We start from the raw sequence: 23702 nt of genomic DNA on the forward strand, positions 1-23702 counted from the left end.
CTTTCCTCAATGATGGATTGTAATAGGGAAGCATAAACCAAATAAACCCTTCCCTAATCAAATTGCTTTTGACTGTGATGTTTTTCACAGCCACAGAAACTAAACTACAACACCAGTAAACTACATCATCTTATCTAAGATATGCAAAAACTGGTCTTAAGAGACCCTTTTGAAAATATTATACATAGCATCCCAGTTTATGCTTATTGTTTACTCTAATTCTGTAGCCCTTTAAGGATTGTGTCTTTCTTCTTTATATAAATCAGTGCTTCATAAGGACTGATTGTTAGGCAACACTTTCCTTACCATTGGTTTTGTATCCAAGAAGATATATTTCTAAGTTCAAATTGAGTGTTTAAAACCACTGAAATGGGCCGGGCGGTGGTGGCGCACGCCTTTAATCCCAGCACTCGGGAGGCAGAGCCAGGCGGATCTCTGTGAGTTCGAGGCCAGCCTGGACTACCAAGTGAGTTCCAGGAAAGGCGCAAAGCTACACAGAGAAACCCTGTCTCGAAAAACAAAAAAAAACAAAAAAACAAAAAAAAAAAAAAAAAAAAAAAAAAAAAACCACTGAAATGTCTCTGAGCTGAGATGGGGCTTCTATGGGTTTATTACCCTCCTCTCACAATGTATAGACTAGTTTAAAAGACTGCCTAGCTGTGCTACAGAACCTTCTAGATTTCTCCAATTGCATCTGGTTGTCATTTAACTTGTTCTTCTACCTTTTATGTGTGCTACAAATGGAAAGGTAAATTCAAAGACTTGACTCTGTCAAGTTATATGTTTAGAAGGCTTCCCAAGAGGTCCTAAATGCCTCATTTACATCACACCAGGAGGCACACAAAGTGGCATAAGGTCACTATGTGATGCTGAGATTAATCTCAGTTAAGCTGCTGACAGAGCTCTCCGCTGAAGCTAGCTTACATCCTTCATGACTAGCAAGTCATCTATGAACTGATAACCTTGTATAATATTTAATTTTATGAGAAACTTCAAATAATGATGATAGTACTATTTGATAATGACTTTCTGAGCTGATTATTATACTAGGGTTTATTAAATGGCCATAATTAAATTCAATCTTTTTTTAGAATTTGTATAAAGGATATTTATTCAAGAAATGTATGTCTTGCTACCTTGAAATGAAAGTGTATTGTGAAACCACCTTATCTTTACTTAGTTTATATTTTCCATGTGTTTATTATATAAATTAATGGGATTCATTATATTTTATATACAAATACATCATCTATTGATCATATTCACCCATATTTAAATTTTTGTCATTTTCCCATCTCCACTTTTACCCCTGCTCTGGATGCTACTCAGTCCCTAGAAGTTCCTGTTAATTTCTCTGTTCTTCTTAGCTTTACCATTCTCCATCTCTAAGTATTCCATGCCATACTTATAAATGTTGCCTTATTAATTTCATATATGAATGAAAAACATGTTACCTTTCTTTGTCTAACTTGTTTCACTGAATGTTCTCCCACTCCATCCACAGAGGTAAAGTTAATATTCATTTCTCTCCTTTAAGTTATCAGATTTTCTATGCCCCTGTCAACTGGGATGGAGTCAGAGGACGTTCCAGAGACAACGGTAAGTGCCTCCTCCAGTGCATTAGTAGTGAAGCCTGCACTAGGAGCCACAGCAACCACATATGAAAAGTAGGGACATCCCCCCTGGGTGTCAGTGGAAACTGAAGAGGGAACGCAGCCTTCTCTGCTCAGATGGCAGCAGTATCCCTTCATTCTGGAGGGCAAAGGAAAGCCATCTAAAGCAGAGGGTTTAAGTTGGATTCAGAGACAACGGAATATGTGAATGTTTAAGGACCATAAAGATTCACTCAGTATGTCAAGATAGAAAATACCTTGACCTGAAACAAAGAATTAATAAACACCAGCACCAATACAAAAGAGATGGTTAAAGTAAGTAATGAATCTTTTATAGCAGTTCTAGTCATACTTTATCAAAAAACTACAAGGGCTGAGGAGATGGTTCAGGTGGGAGAGTAGGAGGCAGTGTATTCAGTCCCTAAAACTTACAAAAGCTGGGCCCAGTGTATTCTTAATCCCTGTACTTGAGAAGCAGAGAAAAGAGGATCCCTGGGGCTCGTCCAGCCAGTCAAACCAAATTAGAGAGGCCCAAGTTCAATGAAAATCCCCATCTCAGCAAAAAAAATAGATTTCAAGAAATTGATGAAGATACCAAGTGTCTAGCTTTGGCCTCAACATAACGTGCACACAATGTATACTTTCACCCATATGTACAGAGAGAGAGAGAGAGAGAGAGAGAGAGAGAGAGAGAGAGAGAGAGAGAGAGAGAGAGAGATACAAGCATACTTAGTTCATTAAAAATAAAGTCTTAGGAGGCTGGAGAGTTGACTCAACAGTTAAGATCACTTGTTCTTGTGGACAACCCAGATTCAATTCCTAGCACCTGTCTGACAGCTCCCTACCATCTGTAACTCCAGTTCTGGTGAATCCAATGACCTGGGTTAGCACCAGTCCTGCACATGGTGCAAAACATACATGTACACAAAACACTGGTACACTTAATACAATAACTAACTAAAATCAAGATAAAGTCTTAGCAAATATATAAAAGGTAAAGACAACTTAAAACTTAAAAGCATATAGTAAGTAAAAGAAAAAGGTCAACAGACAGTGGACAGAATCTGAAAACTCAAAAACAGAGCAGCAGAAATTATCTAATTAAACAGAAGGAAAACATAATGTTTATACATGAAGAAACTCGGGGATTACTAGGCTTTATGTTACATACAAAGCTAGGGAAAATGTTACCAAAGCCTTCACCTTTGTGCTCTCAGAGTTCCAGAAAGACAGAATGAGGTTTTGAAAGTATTGAAAATAATTTTCCCCTAAAACTTCCAAATTAGCCAACAGTTAGAAACTCATAGATTCAAAACTCTTTGTAAATCCCTAAGAAAAATGAATCAAAGAGATCAACATCAAGACAGGAAACAATTAATCTCCTTAAAAGTGAAGACAAAGAAAATCCTTAAAGTCACTGAAAATATGATCCTTTACGTAAAGGTAAAATTATTTAATTGGTAATGGATATTCATAGTATTTTTCAAATGTAGAAAACAAAGCAGAACAAAAATATATCACTCAGCAATGATGGTGAAATCAAGACATTCTCAGCTGAAGAACCAGGAAAACATCATTGCCCAATTTGCCCTTAAAAATAAACAATTAAAGGAAGGTACTCAACACAAAGGGAACTATTTAAAAAAAGACTGGAAAACCAGGAAAGAAACAAGATCACTGGAAATAAAATTTTCAGTGATTACAGCAGGCTTTCCTTCTGAGTTTCTGAAACGTGCTTAATTGTCACTGTATAAATACAGTATTATTCCCTACGGTTCCAAGGGTTTTTAGGGGAAATAATTACAGCAGTTATAAACGGGAGAAGACAGAAAGATATGAGGGGATTAGAGGTTTCTATATTTCAGTTGAACTGGTAAAATGATGCTGGCTGGCTTGTTATAAATCATGTGGCAATAATCATTCCTAAGGCATTTGCTGACAGCACTACATAAAGATGCACGCTTACTAGTGAAGTAGAAAAATAAGAATTTAAGTCTAAGGAAAAGTGATATCATTTATTTTTTTAAAAAAAGGGAAGAAATAGTCCTTGCTTCCATCACAAGCTATGCAAAAATGAAGGGAGGGGCAGAAATGTGGTGGTTTGAATAAGAATGGTTCTCATAGGCTTATATATGGGCATGCTTAGTCATCAGGGAGTGGCACTACAAGAGAGGGATTAGGAGGAATAGCCTTGATGAAGGATGTATGGCCTTGTTGGAGGAAGTGTGTGACTGGGAGTAGGCTTTTAGGTTTCAAAAGCCCATGCCAGGCCCAGTGTCTCCTTCTTATCTGCTACCCGCAGATTGGATATAGAACTCTCAGCGACTTCTTCAGCACCATGTCTGCCTGTGTACAACCTTGCTTCCTGCCACAGTGATCATGGACTAAACCTCTGAAACTAAGTAAGCTCCAATTAAATGCTTTCTTTAGTAAGAGTTGCCACATGGTCATGGTGTCTTTTCATAGCAATAGAAGACTGAGTAAAGCAGAGGTCAAACAAACAAAACCAGAGCTAGAAGTGGAAAATAAAACAGAAAACACAAAACCTTAACATACTGATGATTACATAATAGATGAAGGCTCTAAATATACCAATTAGCATGTAAAGATAAACAGAATAAGTTATAAAATTTGTCTGAACTCTGATTTTTTTTCAAGTTACTGTATTTAATATAACAATTGAAATAGGTGAAAAGGAAAGAACAGCAGAGGACATGAGGGAGACATCACCTAGGAGTAGGTAGGCGTAATCACGATACGTCAGATAAAATAGATTTTAGAGGGGAACATGTTTAACAAGGAAACTAAAAGACAGAATGAAAACAAGGCTGACATACAAATAAGCTATAAAAACCCTGAAATGTGTATGTACCAAGCCAAAAAGAAAGAAAAAGAGAGAGGGGGGAGGGAGAGAGAGAGAGGGAGGGAGGGAGGGAGGGAGGGAGGGAGGGAGGGAGGAAATAAAGAAGGAAGGAAGCCAAAGAAATGAAAAGAAAAACAGTAAGCTTTAGAAATTCTAAGTATTGCTAAGTGGAATGGCCAGAGTGCCTGAGAATAGGAAGGTTAAAACTAACCACCATGAAGAACTTGCATGGTAGATTGGCATTGACTCCTGAAATCCACAGTTTTCGTTTATGGGTTGTTTGTTTTCATTTTCTGAGAGGGGAAGGGTAACTGTCTAACCCTCTTCATATGCTAACCCGAACAAGTCAGAGGAACTCTGGAGACACACGGAGGGCACAGTTAAGGGTGCTACAGACAACAATGAGAGGTTCGGGTTCAAGGTCAAACTGGAGAAATTTTACCTAGTTTATTATTACATTGCAGACTCCAGACGCTAGGGAAGTTTCCAAGGGAAGAACATGCTCTTTCCTCACCTTCTTAGTTCCTTAAATTTTCAAATAAGATTTTCAAATAAGAAGTAATGCATTTATAAGGCGTAAGTATTTCTGCCAACTAGAACAAAATAAAACAGAATTACTTCATCCTGGAATCAACAGGAAAAAATAGACAATCACTGGGAGCAATAAAAAACAAATCACAGGAAAATTATTTGGTAGCAGTGTATTAAACAGGGTCACCTACAATCAGGATGGTCATATCTGCTGTGGGGCATGCAGACCGGGAATGAGGCACATTTTTAAGGTTTATAAAAAGTAGAATAGATTAAATTGACAGAAAGCAGCATTCAGTGATGGCTGCACATGGGAACTAGAGTGACACGCTGCCTCCACGGCTTTTATTTAGGATAAAGGACATGGGGGAACTAGTATTAAAGGGTAATTTCCTTATGGTTTCCTTGATGAATGTAGGAAAATCCAGGCTGACATGAAAGCATATTGTTTGTGATCAGTAAGGGGATTAGTAATGGTCTAAAGGCTAAATGTTCAGAAGTTTGAGAAGTGTAGGCAATAATGGCTACCTGGTAATTGGCTTTCTTGGAGTAATAAAAGACAAAGAATGCTATCCACAGCACAGATGTTTGCTTGAAACTTTAAGAAATTGTAGAAGATGTAAAAATCAGCTTCCATTGTATAAAATTTGTCCATAAGAAAGCAGAATATAATATATGCTGCGTACAGCAGCCACACAAATGCATAGAAAGTGAAACCAAGCTTGATGGTAATTATGAATGTCCTTTTAGAAAGGATGTGACTTGGGTAGACAGCTTAGACTCAGCTCTGTGGCATCAAATTGACCCCCCACTTCTCAGTGAACAGAAGCAGCACTCCCATGTCTCTCTTGTGGTCCAAGATGCTGGGGTGCTACCCAGAGCATTCTTTTCTGAAGGTCCATACTTCAAGAGTCAACAATGTGGATACATTTCCACCAGCACAAAAGGAAAACAGAGAGTATGTCAGAAACCACATGTCTTACAGTTGCTTCTTTGGTGTGACAATGCTACTTCTGATCAGAAAGCCAAATGGCTGTCTGCTGTCAGTGGAGCAGTGGTAAGCAAATAAGTCATGGAACTTAAGCAGTTATCTTCCACACTCAAGTCATCTTTGAATGGTTTTGATAAACATTATGACTGAAAAAGTGATTTAAGTAGAAAAGACTCCATATATAAACACACACAAAAAAATACAAATTAGACAATCATTTGCTAAATACATAACACAAATTGTCACTTCTTAGTGACCAAACCTACTTTTATCCTCATTGTTTAAGTGTTTATTTTTATTAACATTTATTTATTTCCTTGATGAGGGGTTAAGACTACACTTATAGAGGTATAAATACAAATATTTAAAATATTATGTCATTATGCTAATTTATTAGAGTAGAAGTTGTAGGTTCTCCTCCGAGATCTATTAATGCACAAGGCCTGAGTAATTGGCTAGGTTTCCAGTATCAGGCATGATTTCTCTCCTCTAGAGTAGGTCATAAGTCTACTTAGAGAGTTCTTGGTTACCACAAAGTGTGTGTACCAGTGTTGTACCCTTAGGGTTATTGTGCTGTGCTAGTCATTGTTGTAATTAACAGGAGTCTTGGCTGGGTGAAACTGTTCGCTGCTTCCCTCCTTTGGAAGCTTGCTTTGAATCTTTTGTGTCCATAAAAGCTATTCCTCAGGGAATACGTTTTTAAATCAGCTCCAGCTCAGGGGCCTTGTTGTGACGACAATTAATAAAAAAAGAGGCCATGCATTTGAAGAGAGCAAGGAGGGGTATTTGGGAGAGTTTGGAGGGGGAAATGATATAATTCTATTATTATTAATCTCCAAATTTATAATGATAAAATAAATATATAATAATATTATATAAAATATAATATTTTTACATTATAATATAAATAATAAAGATAAAAACTAATCTTAAAAGATTTATTTATTCTACTTTGTGCATATGAGTGTTTTATCTCCTTGTATATATGTGCCCTACATGTGTGCTTGGCACCCACCAAAGGTCAAAACAGGGTATCAGATCTCCCATAACTGAAGTTATGGAAAGTTGTGAGCCATGATGTAGGTGCTAGGAGCTGGACCTGAATCCTCTGCAAGAGCAACAAGTGCTCCTAACCACTAAGCTATCTCTCCATCCCCTCATAATATACATTTTTGTTCAAAATTTTCATGCAAGATATAATGTATTTTAATCTCATCTACCTCCCTTTCTTCCCCTGCCGTTGCTCCCTTATTCCCACCACTACTTTTAACTCTAAGTGAGTGTCATATGTTATTTTCTTAATACACTGAATCCAATTAATGCTGTCTGTATGAGCATGGGTTTAAGAGCATTTACTGAAGTATGAGTAGCCTCTCATGTCTCACATCCCTAAAGAAAACTGATTCTCCCACCCAAAGCAGTCATCAATTATTGACCACTGTTCTCATAAGAGTGGTAGTTTCCCCTCCACTCTGGCATTTTTTTTTCTGAATTGATCTCATGCAAGTCTTGAGCACACTGTCACAACTACTGTGTGCAATTGTCTTGTTGTATTCAGAAAATATTGCTGAGTCACCACTTACCTCATCCGGCTTTTGAAATTTTTCTGTCCTCACTTGTAGGATGGTGTCTCAGCTTTTAAAAGAGAGGTGTGGTATAGGAAGGTGTTCCATTTAGAGCTATGACCTAGTTCTAATACCTTGTATATGGAACATCTAAATCACATACTTCATTATTCTCCCATTATTAACATCTCTCATTGTTAGATGACGGTTAACTGGAGAGGAAGCAAATGTATCTGTGTTTTCAGTCCACCTTGAAGTCTCTATTTAAACCTCTGCATAATGACTACATCACACCTTTTGTTTATGCTTTTCTCTGTGTTTGTTAGTGTTGTAATTATTATTTTCACAAGAACAGTAATGGAATTACTCTAAAATTGCAAGAAAATTATCAGCACTCCTACAGACAGATGGGTAATTATTATGAGTTGAACCACCAGAAATTAGGAAATATAAACAGTAAGGGAACACATGGAAAATATGCAGGAACATTTGTAATGAAAGCACAGAAATTTAAGCAACAATAAATTTTAATTTTATACCTATTAATTTAACATAAATCTAAATAACATGGTAGTACATAAGTACATAATCCAAAATGAGACACACAGCATCACACTAATTCCTTTCCAGTAACACTGTAAATTAGTATGACGTTGGGAGCATAATGGGAATACATTTCAAAAGCTGAGAGGAATTTATTAATCTTTGAACCATTAATCCAATTTCTGGGTATTTATTACTAAGAAATAATTTAACAGACGTCCCCCGAAGCTACATATTATGTTACTGACATTGGCATCAGTGGAAGCCTAGCTCTCCCATGGCAACTCTTTTCCTTGGTCGTCTCAGGTGAAGCTGCTCACTCCCCAGCATAGCCTAGATGTGAGCATCAGCTTGCATCACTCCCTCAAAGCCCCAGCTGCCACTGCAGGAAATTGAGAGGAAAATCTCTATGTGGCTATCAGCACTCAATGACCGTGTCTTGGGTAACTTAATTAAAATTCTCACCTTAGGTAATTACCTTACTCAAGGAACTGTAGCACTAAAGAAATCCAGCTTGTGACTCACATGGCCAAGCTACTGGGTTTGAAAAATAAAGTTTAGCTGAGTGTGTGTGTGTGTGGTGTGTGTGTGTGTGTGTGTGTGTGTGTGTGTGTGAGAGAGAGAGAGAGAGAGAGAGAGAGAGAGAGAGAGAGAGAGAGAGAGAGAGAGAGAGAGAGAGAGAGAGGTGGGGGGAAAATAGTTTGAAAGGATGAGATCATTTCAGGTAACTAAGCAAGGTAATTACTGAGAATTATTTTCCTACTTAAAGAAACACACACACATATTCATAATATACGCACAAAAAGCACATTCAATCACACACACACATTCATAGCCTCTCACATATGCACACTCATAGATAGACATGAAACACACACTTATACACACATACACACACAAACACACACTGTTATAACTGACCAGAACAAGAGGGAGGGGAAGCAACTTAAGTGTTGCTGTTGCATTTTTGTATTTTCCTCAGATGATTCCGTGATGACAGGCTCTCTGCGCTCAGCACTTCCCTTCATCCTGTGCTGTGAACTGAGCTTTACCAATGAGTAAATTGATGACTGGACATTCTGAAGCAGCATCCTACACACTCTACTTTTAAACTTTTGGTTATTATCAAACTCCATCTTGGATCATCAATTGACTTAAATTCCAAATGTTGTCAGCCCCAATTTTAGAAGACATTACAGTATCATCCCTGCTCTCTGTTCATTTTCACTTTCTGCATTTAGTGAAACTGGATTCCTTATCTAAAATGAGCTCTACTCTCAGCTCCAAAACTTAATTCTTTCTTCTCAACATTTTCATTAACTCTAACAGAGACAGCTTAGCTCAATTAATCTTCCTGTGTTTTTCCTCCCTTTGCCTCCCAGCAGGTTGCTTATAGATGGTTAAATGCCTACAGAAAATGCCTTGTCTACTCTTTACTCCTTTTCACTAAATGAGATTCATGTTTCTCTGTGTTGTCATTTTATCAAATGATACTAAGAAGGTGTGATGAGTGTACCCATGTAATTCTGCTTCACAAATGCAATAGTTCTCCTCTAGGTAAGGTTTTCCAGAGAAAACTGCTTCCAGAGTTATTTCACAATATTCTAAATCAAACACTTCTGTTGTGGAATATTATTTTAGCTAGGCAAAGATGTGTTACTTGTGTTTATGCTGCAGAATATTACTTTAGCTATGTGAAGGTGTCTTGCATTTGCTGCCCTTGTTAAGGATGTAAAGATATGTTACATTCATTTGCGCTGCTGCATCTGTTTAAGTAGCTAAAGATGTGTTGCATTTGTTTCACCTTGCCTGCCTAAGGTACCTGATTGGTCTAATAAAAAGCTGAATGGCCAATATATAGGCAGGAAAGGGATAGGTGGGGCTGGCAGGCAGGGAGACTAAATAGAAGAAGAAAAAGAGAGAAGAAAAATGAAGAGAATGAGGGAGAAAGAGAGGGACATGCATGGGGCCAGAAGCCAGACAACCACCAGCCAGCCATGCAGACAGCAGGAAAGTATGATCTACAGAAAGAAAGAAAAGTAAAAAGCCCTGAGACAAAACACAGATGAAAAGAAACAGGATAAGTTCTAAGAGCTACCAAGAAACAAGCCTAAGCTAAGACTGGGGATTGAAAACCAGTAAGACTCTATGTCATGATTTGGGAGCTGGCTTGTGGCCCAAAAGAAAAAACCTGGTACACACTTCCCACAAGATTTAACTCACAAATTGTTTTCAACTAATGCTGGAAGATTTGAAATTCTAAATGGTATTTTCAAAATGTTACATTGAAATATGACTTATGCTACCAGCAAAGCATACTTACTAAACTGATTTATTCTTTGTTTAGGCTAGCTTTGCTTTATCATTTTTTATTTTTATAGTTAATTGTCTGTAGGTCTCAGATTTTTTTTCATTTATAATTTCTCTACTTTCCAACATCCTTTTGTTTCTTCGTGTAATCTTTTACAACCCACCTATTTCTAATATGGTTTACTCCTACCTTCAGTGGCAATCTGAAAAAAATTTATGGAAAACGAAAGGGCAAAGTAGTTATCTTAGTCTGTTCTCTTTTGCTACAATGAAATACTACAGACTGAGTTATTTATAAAGAATAAAATATCATTCAGCACATGGTTCTGAGAACTGTGAAATTTATGATCTCTCTAGAGAAGTCGTTCTTGCTGGTGGGGGTCTTCTACCCTGTCTCTGGGAGATGCTGGCCATCATATTCAATGAAAGCATTTTTTTAATATTTATTTATTTTACATCCTGACCACAGTTTCCCCCTCCCTCCTCTCTTCCCAGTCCCTCTCTCATCTCCCTTCCTCCTTCCATCCACTTCTGCTCCCTTTCTATTCAGAAAAGGGCAGGCCTCCCATGGATAGCAACAAAACATGGCATATCAAGCTGCAGTAAGACTGAGCACCTCACCTTGTATTAAGCTGGGACAAGGCCACCCAGTATGAGGAATAGGGTCCCAAAAGCCAGCAAAAGAGTCAGAGATAGCCCCTATCCCCACGGTTAGGAGTCCCACAAGAGGACAAAGCTACACAACTGTCAAAGATCCAAATGTAAATCCACACACACACACATGGACACCTGATTTTCAACAAAGAAGCCAAAATTATACAATGGAAAAAAGAAAGCATCTTCAACAAATGGTGCTGGTATAACTAGATGTCAGCATGTAGAAAAATGCAAATACTTATCTATTGCCATGCACAAAACTCAAGTCCAAGTGGATCAAAGACCTCAAGATAAATCCAGATGCACTGAACCTGATAGAAGAGAAAGTGGGGAATAGCCTTGAATGCATTAGCACAGGAGACAATTTCCTGAATAGAACACCAATAGCATAGACACTAAGTTTGACAATTAATAAATGAGGCCCCATGAAACTGAAGAGCTTCTGTAAGGCAAGGACACCATCAATAGGACAAAAGAGCAGCCTACAGAAAGAGAAATGATCTTCACCATCCCCGCATCAGACAGAGGACTGCTTTCCAAAATATATAGAGAAATCAAGAAGCTAGGCATCAAAAAAACAAACAATCCAATTTAAAAATGGGGTACAGGTCTAAACAGAGAAGTCTCAACAGAAGAATCTCAGAGTGCTGAGAAACACTTAAAAAATGTTAAACTTCCATAGCCATCAGGGAAATGAAAATCAAAATGAATCTGAGATTTCATTTTATACCTGTCAGAATGACTAAAATCAAATACACAAGTGACAGCTCATGCTTGAGAGGATGTAGAACAGGACGAACACTTCTCCATTGACGGTGGGAGTTCAAACAGCCCCTTTGTACAGCCCCTTTGGAAATAAGTATGACAGATTCTCAGAAAATTGGGAATTGATCTACCTCAAAATTCAGCTCTATCACTCTTGGGCATAAACCCAAAGGATGGTTGTGCAAGTGTCCTTGTGGTTACCACAAGGACACTTGCACAACCGTGTTCACAGTAGCTTTATTCATAATAGCTAGAACCTAGAAACAACCTAGATGTTCCTCAATTGAAGAATGGATAAAGAAAATGTGATATATTTAGACAATGGAATGTTATTCAGCTGTTAAAAACAATGGCATTATGAAATTTGAAGGCAAATGAATTGACCCAGAAAGACAAACATGAATGGTGTCTAGCCCAATAGTCAGTCATCAGAGAAGCTTCATCCAGAAATTGGTGGAAACAGATGCAGAGACCGACAGTCAAACCTTAGGTTGAGATCGATGAATCCTGCAGGAGAGAGGAAGGAAGAATTGTATGAGCCAGAGGGGTCAAGGACATCACAAGAAAACCCACAGAATCAACCAACCTAGGCTCATAGAAGCTCACAGAGACTGAACCGACAACAAGGAGCCTACATGGGACTAACCTAGACCGAGTGCATGTATGGGAAAGAGTATTCTAGTTCAGGTCACCCCTTTTGCTTTAAAAAAAAAAGTCATATTCTCACCGAACTAGAGGTCCCTCTTCATCTTTATTAACTCTAGTTCCTAGTTATCTCCCTTAATTACCTCCAAATACCATAGTCAAACTAAGTATTCTGCTTGCCAGTTCCTCATCATGGGGATTAAATTTTAATTAATAAAATTAATAAATCCATTGTGATGGGGACATTCACACCTCAGCCATAGCCACCACTGAACTTTATCTTGTGCATATTTATTTTCAATGTAAAAAAATTGCCAGTGCTCTGAGCACAAGGAAAAAGATGAGGGAATAACTGAAACCTGAGGAACCTCCAAAGTTGACTTTGAGTAAGTGACTGTGATGCCCAAGAAGTTAAGTCACAATTCCAGATTCTGCTGGGAATGACCATTCAGATCCAGCTAATGCCTGGCTCTGGGTTTGTCTACTGGCTATGACATCTAAGGGCTCAAAATTTCTAAGATTCCCAGATTTCATCAAGACTTCATATTGACTTCCAGTTCCAATTACATGCTATTGCAAAGATATATGATTATTTAGATCATTGATGATAAATAAACAAACACTATATTTTATGATCTAGTAGGTCTGGGAAGAATGCCTCAGAGAGAAGCTGAAAAATATCCTAATGAGAAAAATATGCACAGCATAAATCATAATGGCACAAAATTGAAGCTGGAGAGGCCAATGTAAATAATTCCAAGTATTTAAGAAATATACAGTTCCTGTGAGATCTATAAATATAATTTGTCCTTATCTTTGATCACTTTATGCATTCCTTGTAATGAATTTCATACCATGAGAAATAATTTCTAAGATCTTAGAGTGAAAATACCTCACTTTAATACTATTCAATATTCATTCTGTGGTGGGTACTCTGCCGTGTACATTTTATTATTTCCTTTACTTTTTGAGTTTATAGTATAATTACATCATCCCCTCTTCCCTCTCCTCCCTCCAAACACTCCCATACAATTCTCTTTCCTCTTGTTTTATTAATTGTTGTTGTTGTTGTTGTGTGTGTAAATATATTTTTTTCTTAAACATTTAACTACTGACTACTCAGTCTGTATGTTGCAGACTATGTAGTCTCACCAATATGACTGCCTATACATGAACTGAACAAGAACAGCATCAATAGACAGGCTAAAGTGAACAGAAGAAAGTCCAGCAGGCCTCAACCTACACGAAGAACCACAAAGAACTAAGGAATACTGAGAGCAGAAGAAATAGTCTTTGCCAGCAAAGAACATACAAACTGGTTATCTATTACCAAATATCTCTGCCATGTACTTTTGCAAAGATAGTCACCTGCCCAGTAGAGGGGATGTGGTTTCCAATTGAGAGAGATAAGGTCACAAGGTTTAGGAGGGCAGCCTGTGTCCCACATGAATGGTAGGGATGGCATGTGAAGGTCTGTGTATTTCATGAGCCCTGCCACCTCTAGTGTGCCAAGATTCTACTGTGCATCATTTTTGGAGGAGGAGCTGTGCTTGTCACTAAAATGTGTATATTTTCAGTGGTATCTTCTTTGAGTCCAGTAAATAATTTTTATAGTTGAGTATGTTAGTACTGCATATGTACCTGTATTAACCAGTGGTGACTTATTTAAATGTATTCTCCTTTTGGTCATTGCCTTCTAATATCAATTAACATTTTATATCACCCTGAGTGGGAAAGGAGCATGCTATAACTGTAAGTTCTCCTTACACTTGCTCCTCACTCACCTGTTCTGTGTCTGCCCAAGGTTCTGTTTTCACTTAGTTCTAACATTTAGAAGCATGTACCTTAATGGTGCTGTGAGAATTCAGCTGCTTACAGTTAGTTCAGAAACAGTTTCTGGCCTGTGAGGCGATAGTCTGACATTAGATTTCCATTTATCAGGTAGCATACAGAGTACAGATATGGGTCACAAATTCATAAATGCAAGTCCAGGTCTGGAGTCAAGTTCCCGAGCTTTATCTGCTTCTGTTTTACTCACCAGGTAAACAAATGGAGCAGATCTAAAAGGTGGATGTCACAGAATGTTCAGGTAAGACTGCATCCTTAAGCTTCTTGTTTTCAAATTAGTGTCTCTGGACAAATCTGCTTCACCTGGAAACCTTGAGTTTTGTGTATCCTCAGGACTGTATTACAACTGCCATGAAAGAACTGAGAGTGGAGATCAGCCACCGTATTTTTTTATTTCTTTATTTTTTGACATTGTATTATTATTAAATCATTTCCCCCTTTTCTTTCCTCTCTCAAAAACCTCCTATATAACACTCCTTGTTCTCTTCAAATTCATGCCCCCTTTTTATTAATTTTTGTCACAAATACATACATACAAATACATATATAGTCTCACCAATAGAACTGCCTAAACCTGAGATAAACACGGCTGTTGCCAATACACATGCTAACATGGATGGGGGAAAGCTCACAAGGACTCAACCCTACAAAAAGAACTACAGGCAAGCAAGGAATGCTGAGAGCAAGAGAAACAGTCTTTCCCAGGGAAGAGCATGTCAATCAGTTACCTAACACCATATGATCAGCCCTGAAAACATGTACATGAAAGCAATGTAATCCAGGCTGAGCAAGTTGTATTTATATACTCATCCAACTGAATTTTAACAAGATCTGCAGGTGAATCATGGACCCTAAAGAATCTTCAGTTTATCCAAATGAGTTAGTAAGATTTTATCAGTTTGAGATTAGAGTGTTGCTTTGAAGCCTATTTTATCCTTATAATTTGTAATCCTGGAAGACTTCAGTGTTGCTGGAGACATTCAGAGTAGTGAAGCTATTAATATAAATTCTAGAGAAGAAGCAAATGTACCCTCATGTTCCTTTCAGCTATAGCTGGCAACACTGGGGATTGTTCTCCAGATGGCACCTCAAGCAGGAAGCTCAGTCATTACTATAGCTGCTCATTGTGTTTTTGAAAGTCAATACCAAGTATTGGAATACACTGCTTCACTATATGTTTTCTGAGTGTGACTTTAGAAAATCAGTCATGTGACTTGGTTCTTTAAGTGCAAAGAAGATGATGAGCACAGAAACCCTATGAAGCATAATTAACAATTATTTAAGTCTGAATATTGTCAGGTCTTTGCTCACATTCAAGAGTTACATCCAGAGAAACAAGTGAGAGACGACATAGACATACAGTGACAATCCTGGGGGATGGGGAAGGGGGAGTCTATGCTATTAACTCCCTGTAATGAGATAGCTTGAAATTAGATAGTAGGGTGCTATTGATATAATAGATGAGACTAGAGAGATAGCTAAATACAAAAAATATCTGTACATCAATATATCAAGAGAGTGAGTAATTGTTGTAAAATTTGCAAAATTAATAAACCCAAAGGGAATACCATCATTTTACTACTTTTTCCAATGGTTAGATAGTTTTTTTGTTTTATTTTCAAAGTTAAATGCTGGTTAAAAAAATTAAGTAAAGGAACTCATCAGGAAGGATTTTGAAAAGTCTTTTGGATGTCTCTATCCCATCATTTTAAGATGAAAGAAAACTAAAAAAAAAAAAAAGTAAATGAGTATTAAGACAAACTCATTTTGAAAAACTACCTAATACATTTCTTAATCCATTTTTCTGTGGGTATTCAGACCAAGACCCCAAGACCTAAACTATGACCTATAAATATTCAAACTTGAGGGGTTTATGATAAGTCTTAAATCCCACCAAAAATCTTTACCTGAAGAATCTTTACCTATAATCTGCTTCATGATTTTTTGGTCCAGTCTCTCCTGGGCCTTCATTTTTTGTGTCTTCTTTACTATGTTTTTTTTTTTTTTTTTTTTTTGGTTTTTCGAGACAGGGTTTCTCTGTGTAGCTTTGCGCCTTTCCTGGAACTCACTTGGTAGTCCAGGCTGGCCTCGAACTCACAGAGATCCGCCTGGCTCTGCCTCTCTTTACTATGTTTTAAACATGAATGGAAAACAGAGGTAAAGACTTACTGAATACTTGTAATAAAAGCTATGCACTCAAACCCATCCCGTAGGAGCATGCACATGTGAACCTGTGCCTGAAGGGAAAGAGACAAGAATGAGAGGAGGTGGTATCAGCCTTCTAAAAAGGTTTTGCAAAATAAACAAACAAAAAATTTCCTTAAAATTCAGAAATTCTACTTTTCTAAGTAGGAAAACACTAATGATTTGTGTTTTCATTCATACAACTCCACATTGAACTGAGATGAGTTAAAATGATGTCTCCTAGCCTCCAACATCACCTCATGAGGGCACACTGTTCTCTGTTGGTTTTGTACCCTTTAGCTGTATCATATACTCAGAATAAGATTATTATATCCTACCTAAACATTCAGTGTTACTTCTCTCAAACTACTTTGCTATATCATAAGATATAAACTAAAAATTACATGTAATTAATCCCAACATATATTTGTACATATATGTACATTTATAAAGAGACAGATATACTTTATCACGAAATAATAACTACCTTGAATTGTGAGTGTGGATCTGTGCAATGCACACCTGTGTTTGAATAAAATCTTCACCAGCCATTGACGTGTTTGAATAAAATCTTCACCAGCCATTGACGTTTACAAATTAGAGGGTTGAGAAAGAAAGATTTTCCTGGTGCTCTATGTTTTGGATTGTCTTGTTATTTTGTTCCCCCTCTTTTCTGAAAATTTTGCCTGTGCATTTATTATTTCACTGAAATGGAGCCGATTGAGATGGCAAAAATCTCTAGATAGTTTAACACAGCTTTGTCAAATAACAGGGTACAGCTGCCCAGGCTTTGTCCCTGCGAGGGAGAGAAAACAACCATCTTGAGATGAAAGCCCAGACAGTTGTTAATCAGTTTCTAATGTCCCGTGCACAGAAATGTTGATGAGAATTCTCAAAGCAGACTCAAGGTCTGGGGTTTTACTTCTGCTGAGCCCTGGAATAGCAACTGCCTTGGGGAAGCTCTGTCATCCCTGCCTGTGATTGGTGAGTCCACCTCCTTTAGCACACAAAGGACTGTTTTCATCCCTTCTTCTAGAAATTAAGTCCCAGATATTGTTGCAGCTTTTCAGATTTTGCTTTTAAAATGTGCTTTTGTCTTAATTGTTTTTCAGCTGTGGCTTCTTAGAAATAATCCATGGAGAGGTAATTATAACAAGTGTAAGGACCATGCCTGTGGAAACATTGCTTCAGGGTGTCATCCAAAGAGTACTACCCACACACCCCTATGTTTTGGGTCTCAAATAAGGATGAAACTCAAAAAGCATCTCCTGGGTGCAAAAATCTTCCTTCTTTTTCACTAGTTGCAGGATTCCATGTGGAGTGAGTGTGATTTTCTAGATAAAGTAATGATAGTTTAAGATTAGGAGGTAACCATAACTTCTTTGCATATAATATGCTTCTATATGGGTACCTATTATACACTTGTGATAGTCAAACAGTCCATGTTTATAAACATTGATTTGGGGATGAAATAATTTCTGACAGAGGCAATAGGAGCTGCTTCCAGGCCCTGCATGGAACTCACTGTTTAAAATTTTATGTTCTCTTATATAACTCTGCATGTCAGGTTAATAATTTCCCTTTTGGTATCCCAGAATAAAAACTACATACTTCTCTCCTAACAGATAACTGCTACAATTGATACCCCAATGACACTAAATTATAGAACTCTAACCAAGCAGATTTTAAAGTAACAAAATAATTAATGAGATATTCACTATGTTATTATCAGACAGAAATTCAATACTGAATGGTTTTGATTGAACCCAAGCAACAGTCATGATTGTCATAGTCAAGTTGGTTTTGCTGTGATGAAACACCATGACCAAGGCAACTTTGGGAGAAGGGAATTTATTTGGCTTATGCTTCCACATCACTGTTCATCATGAAAGGAAGTCAGGATAGGAACTCAAGCAGGGCAGGAACCTAAAGGCAGGAGCTGATGCAGAGGCCATTGAGGAGTGCTGCTTACTGGCCTGTTCCTCAAGGCTTGCTCAGCCTGCTTTGTTATGGAACCCAGGACCACCAGCCCAGGGTTGGCACTACTCACAATGGTCTGTGCCCTCCCCAATCAATTACTAATTTAAAAAATGCTTTACAGGCTTGCCTACAGTCCAATCTTTTGGAGGCATTTTCTTAACTGAGGTTCCCTACTCTCAAATGATATTAACTTATGTCAAGTTGACATGAATTATTCAGCACAGTGATAACAACACCAGCAAGCATTCCAAACCTCCTGCACATCCTGTTTATAAATGACTTACTCATTTCTGACCTTACAAGATAGTTTCTAATTCCACACATAAGAAAACCTATGTGTAAACCTCTATGAATTGAAAATTACACTGAATGAAACAATGTATGTGTATACATGGACATTGCTAGAGAAAGAAAATATATATGTCATAAATCAATAACCATCTTCAATTATGGGTGTGGATTTATACACACCTTTGAATATGAATACGATCTTTGAACTTTCATGTAACTAGTAAATTATGGATTCATTATTCTGAACAAAATCTTACTGAGTCTGTTAACCAAAGTATGAAACTTAGATTGAGGTTGTCATTTAAACTATTGGCAGAATAGGCATGGGATTTCTGTAAACTTCAAGATATATAGAGTTAAATCATTAATCATTACAATTTTCAATTTCCATAGAGTTTGTTTGTTTGTTTATTTTTTCTAAGGAAGAGCAGAGGCACAACTCAAGGCATAAAAAGCTGTCTCGCTATCACTACCCTAAATCATGGAGCAAAATAGTGTTTCTCAAATGAACCAGCACACAGAAATTGTTCTCACAATGTTAAGGTTCCATAGCCTTCTGTTGCTCTAAATCTACCATTTAAAAACATCATTTCTTCATACTTAAATCCCAGGACAAGGATCAGCTACAGAGATGGAAAGTAGTTGTATTACAGTACTATATATTCAAGTTCAGAAGATATGATGCTCTATGAAAATCAAGTGGAATAAAGTTTCTCAGTCTACGGAGAGTGTTTTTTTCATTTACTCTTCTCTGTGTGGAATGAAGCAAGGATATTTTCAGATTCTCAAGTAATACATTTCTCACTTTCTTGTACAGTAAAAGAGGAACACTCTTGCCAATTCAGCTTCCAAAGAAATGAGTGAAGGAGGTAGCAAGAATTTGACCCCTGCCCAGCTCACCACCAGCATTCAACTTCAAATTTAAAAGCAGGGTTCTATCCACAACCCAGAGAAAAATGAAAACTTTATCTCTCCATTTAGGTGCCAGTGCTGAACTGAACACATCATTTCTCTTTCAAGAAAGATTTGAGAGTGGTTGAAGGTGAACTAGCATGCCCTCGGTCTATAGGAACAAGAAATGTACTACTTGTGATAGAAAACATACTGCTTTTCACATACTTACACAGAAACAGATACTCATTCCAGGATCTCAGAGTGTAAAGATATGAATATATATATATGAATGAAGGGGTATAGCCACGTCCACAGATCAATGGAGGATGTTGAGTATGGATATAGCAATCGAGCCAGACATACAAAGAGGTGAAGATGTGTCACCCAGATGAGAGGAGGAGGAAGACTGAGGTAAATAAGCAGAGATTTAATTTGCCTCCAGAGTCCTGTGATAACTCCAATACACCTTTTTGTTCTTAGGAATTTGAGCTCCATTGGTGCCCTGACAGTGATTTCAGGTGTTGTTGTTGCATTTCTCAAGCGTTTGTGTACGTTGTGATATGATCCCATCTAATAACTTTCTTTCATTACAAACATTATCGAATGACTTCTATGTGATCTTAAGGTAATATAATGATGGGCACCAAATGAAAGTAGAAGCTATGGTTTTAAGATGGATTTAAAAGGGTCTTCCCTTAACAGGAGGATTGCACTGGCAGGATTTAGGCAGGTGTAAAGTGTACTCATATCTGCATAAGCCATCTAGAAAGAAGGACTGACAGAGGCAAGACCCCCCACAGTGAGTGGCTGTGTCCCAGGTTTGGGACACACAAGAAGAGCCAGTATGTCTGGACAAGGGTGAGCAGGGGACCCTCAGAAGAGACACAGTGGCAGAGGCAAGACCAGAGACATCTAATTGACTCTGGTATCCCCCTCACAATAGGGTAAAAGTGAAAGAACACTGTGTGTTTGAAGTAGAAGAAAAAATAACATTTCCTGAAGCTCATCTCAGTAGAAAATTAAATCCTTGCTATGCTTGGAAAGGGCTAAGATAGAGATACAAAATGGGCAAAATCAGGATTAATCCATTAAAGGATTTTTTGTAAGATTCCAGTTTAGACATTATGCTCTATTGCAACAAAGTGATAAAGATACAGGATAAGAAAATGGCTAGATTCTGTACATGAATTGAAACTAGTGAATATGAGGATAATATTGAACAAAGGGTGTAAAATAAAGAGCAATAAAATGATCATGAAATCTTTGGTCATATAAATTAAAGATAGAGTTGTTGGCAACCGAGTTCTTGGAGTAGAGACACAAATATGGTTAAAAAAAAACAGAATTCATCCAGTATATCATAAGAAACATGCTCAATTTTCCACCTAAATGGAAATGATGCCAACAAAGAAGGTCATCTCTGATGGTCTCTGATGGGAGGGCTGAAACATTCTAATGTTGAAAGTTTGGAGAGAAAATACGGTGACATGTGCAGAAAATAAAACTTGAGAGTAAGAGAGAAGTGCAGTTAAAAAAAATCAGTAGACTTAGGTATCCAAGAAACCTTAAAAAATAACTTTGAACCTGAGGAAGCCACTAGCTGTATTGAATGATAAACTAGGAGAAATAAAAACCAGGAGTTATGCCTGACCTCTGGAGTATTTGATGAGCTACAGGGGTATGAGTGAATGTCACACAGAGACACTTAAGAGAGTAATGGAAGGCAGAACTTAAAGAAAATAAACATAACTCTTTTAAAGAACTGGTGGTAAAGGACCGCAGAAGAAACGAGTCTAAAACTGGATGCTGAGAGTGTTTGGTCTATTAGAGAGAGGGGAAATGCTAACACTACAAACCAATGACAGTTTCCCAAGTGATGTTTTGACCTGCTGAAAGATGACCTACCCAGTGATGCTAAGTAAGGTTCTTGTGAGGTCACATGACTGTACTTCTGAGAAAAATGACACTTGAGAATGATCCCTTATGATACTGACTGGTGCTCATCCTAAACTAGAAAGAACCCATGGGCATGAGCATCTACGGCCAATGACAGGCATTTCTCACTCTTTCTTACAGTTAGCTTTATTATTATTGTTCTCATTTCAGTTTTTTATGTATTATAAAAACATAAGTCAGATGAAGATAATGGAACACTGTATAAGAGTTTGAATGAAGCTGACAAATCCTAACGATTTCACTGGTATGTAGACTCCAAGAACATTGATCTTAAAGAAGTTGAGGACAGAATCGTGACTGCCAGAGACGGGGGAGAGTCAAATGGGGAAAGAGAAAGAAGGAGAGCTTGATCAGTGGATGTTGAGCTATAGTCAGTTGTTAGACAGGTGTAAGAAATTCTGCTGCACTGTCCTACAGAAGAGTGATTATAAAAAATAGTAAAAATTTCAATAAAGTGAGACAGACTTTTAATATCCCCATGACAAAGCAATGGTAAGAAGCTTTAAGAGCTAAAATATGAACATTGCACAGTATACTGAACACCATACAATGTGTACATGTACCAGAGCATCACATTAATGTCCATACACCTGTTTAATTCTTATGTCAATTAAAATCAGTAAATAAATGAAAATGAAAAAAAGAAAATAGTCCTATGAATATTTGAGCTTAAAATTTTGAATTATTTTTTTTAAAAAAAATTTTAGACTGGTACATTACAATGTAAAATGCATTTACAGTAACCATTGCAACAAATTTAACAAATGAACAAGAATGAAGAAATTGATTTGAGATTGCTTCCAAATGTTAAAATCAAAATTGTTTCTTAGATCAACAATACATAAGCAAGCACAAATACGTAATATTTTAGCTATATCAAAATTTCCATGAAAGATAGCAAAAGATCAATTTATTTTACATTCTGGGTTATTGGTACATGTATTTTTTGGTTTGAGCTTTTAAACTACAAACTAAATCATATCTTTCCATGAATGTTAGATAATTCTAGTAAAATTGTTTTTGAAATATCTTTAAAGTAGTCTATTAATGAATATAAGTGTATATTTATGCTTTCCAAATATAAATAAAATTGTAATAATTAAATGACCACACGTACAGTGCCAGTCGAGCCTTGGATTGGTTTTGAACTGGCATTGCTTCCTTTCAGCAGTGAACTAATCACACTCAATTTGACAAACACTTCTTCTTTATTGACATAAGGAACTCACAAAGAAGAAATTAAAATCAAAGTGGAAAAATCCTTGCTGCAGAAATCATTCTCAAAGGCACTGGCATGTTCTCTCCTGACAGACCCTCACAGCAGAGTGCCACTCGGGCCCTGGGGCAGGAGTGTCTGTGGCACACAAAGTCAAGTAGCTGAAAATGTAGGGTTAAATGAACAAATTAGAAAACACAAAGGGTACTATGTAGAGCATTAGATAATTCAAGGATGCTTCTCTTGGGTCTAAATCAATCCAATCATATTCTCCTCTAAGTGGAGAGGCCAGTGCTGATGAGGTGGTTTCATTTGCTTTCCAACTCACAAGGAGTAAATTATTGTAAGTTAGAGAAGATGCATTCCAAGGAGCCAGCGTGTTGTTCGAAGCCTTCAAATTGCATCCTCAAATTACTGAGCACTTGACAACAATCAACTAACAGCTCTTCTGTGATGTCTGGGACAACACATGAGGCTAAAAGTTGAAGTGCCTGAAGAAAGGTTGCCTTAAAAGGAGAGAAAGACGCCTCTGTTTGGGAAATTGGAGGAGAATCCTGTTTAAAATTAAAAACCAGTTTGCTGCTGTTTGGAAAGATTTGTCATTCCCTATGTAAGCTCAGTTAACAGTTTTCTGTCAATATAACAAAGAAACTTAGAAAATCAAAGGAAAGTTTGTTTTGACTAATAATTTGATGTGTGGTCATTCACACTTGTCATTTGAGGGCTATGATGAGAAAAAATTATCAAGACAGAGAGTAGGTGGTGGAGCTAGGCTACTCACTCCGTTGTAGCCGCTGAGCAAAAGAAGAGACCAGAAGATACTGACGTCTAATGCCCCTTCAAGGACACC

General features: G+C 37.4%; 1 long non-coding RNA gene across 2 annotated transcripts in view; it reads left to right on the forward strand.

Moving 5' to 3' along the window:
• Positions 1-1479: 1479 nt before the first annotated feature.
• Positions 1480-23702, forward strand: part of LOC128108356 (uncharacterized) — a 42154-nt gene continuing 19931 nt past the window's right edge. The window contains exons 1-2 of one of the 2 annotated variants that reach the window (XR_008217447.1): positions 1480-1599; positions 14525-14572. This is a non-coding gene — a long non-coding RNA (uncharacterized LOC128108356). The remainder of the gene's footprint in view (positions 1600-14524; positions 14573-23702) is intronic. The other variant, XR_008217448.1, reaches the window with a different exon arrangement.

Source organism: Peromyscus californicus, unplaced genomic scaffold (assembly GCF_007827085.1).
Source record: "Peromyscus californicus insignis strain IS unplaced genomic scaffold, ASM782708v3 Scaffold_13__1_contigs__length_99412109, whole genome shotgun sequence".
Lineage (NCBI taxonomy): Eukaryota > Metazoa > Chordata > Mammalia > Rodentia > Cricetidae > Peromyscus > Peromyscus californicus.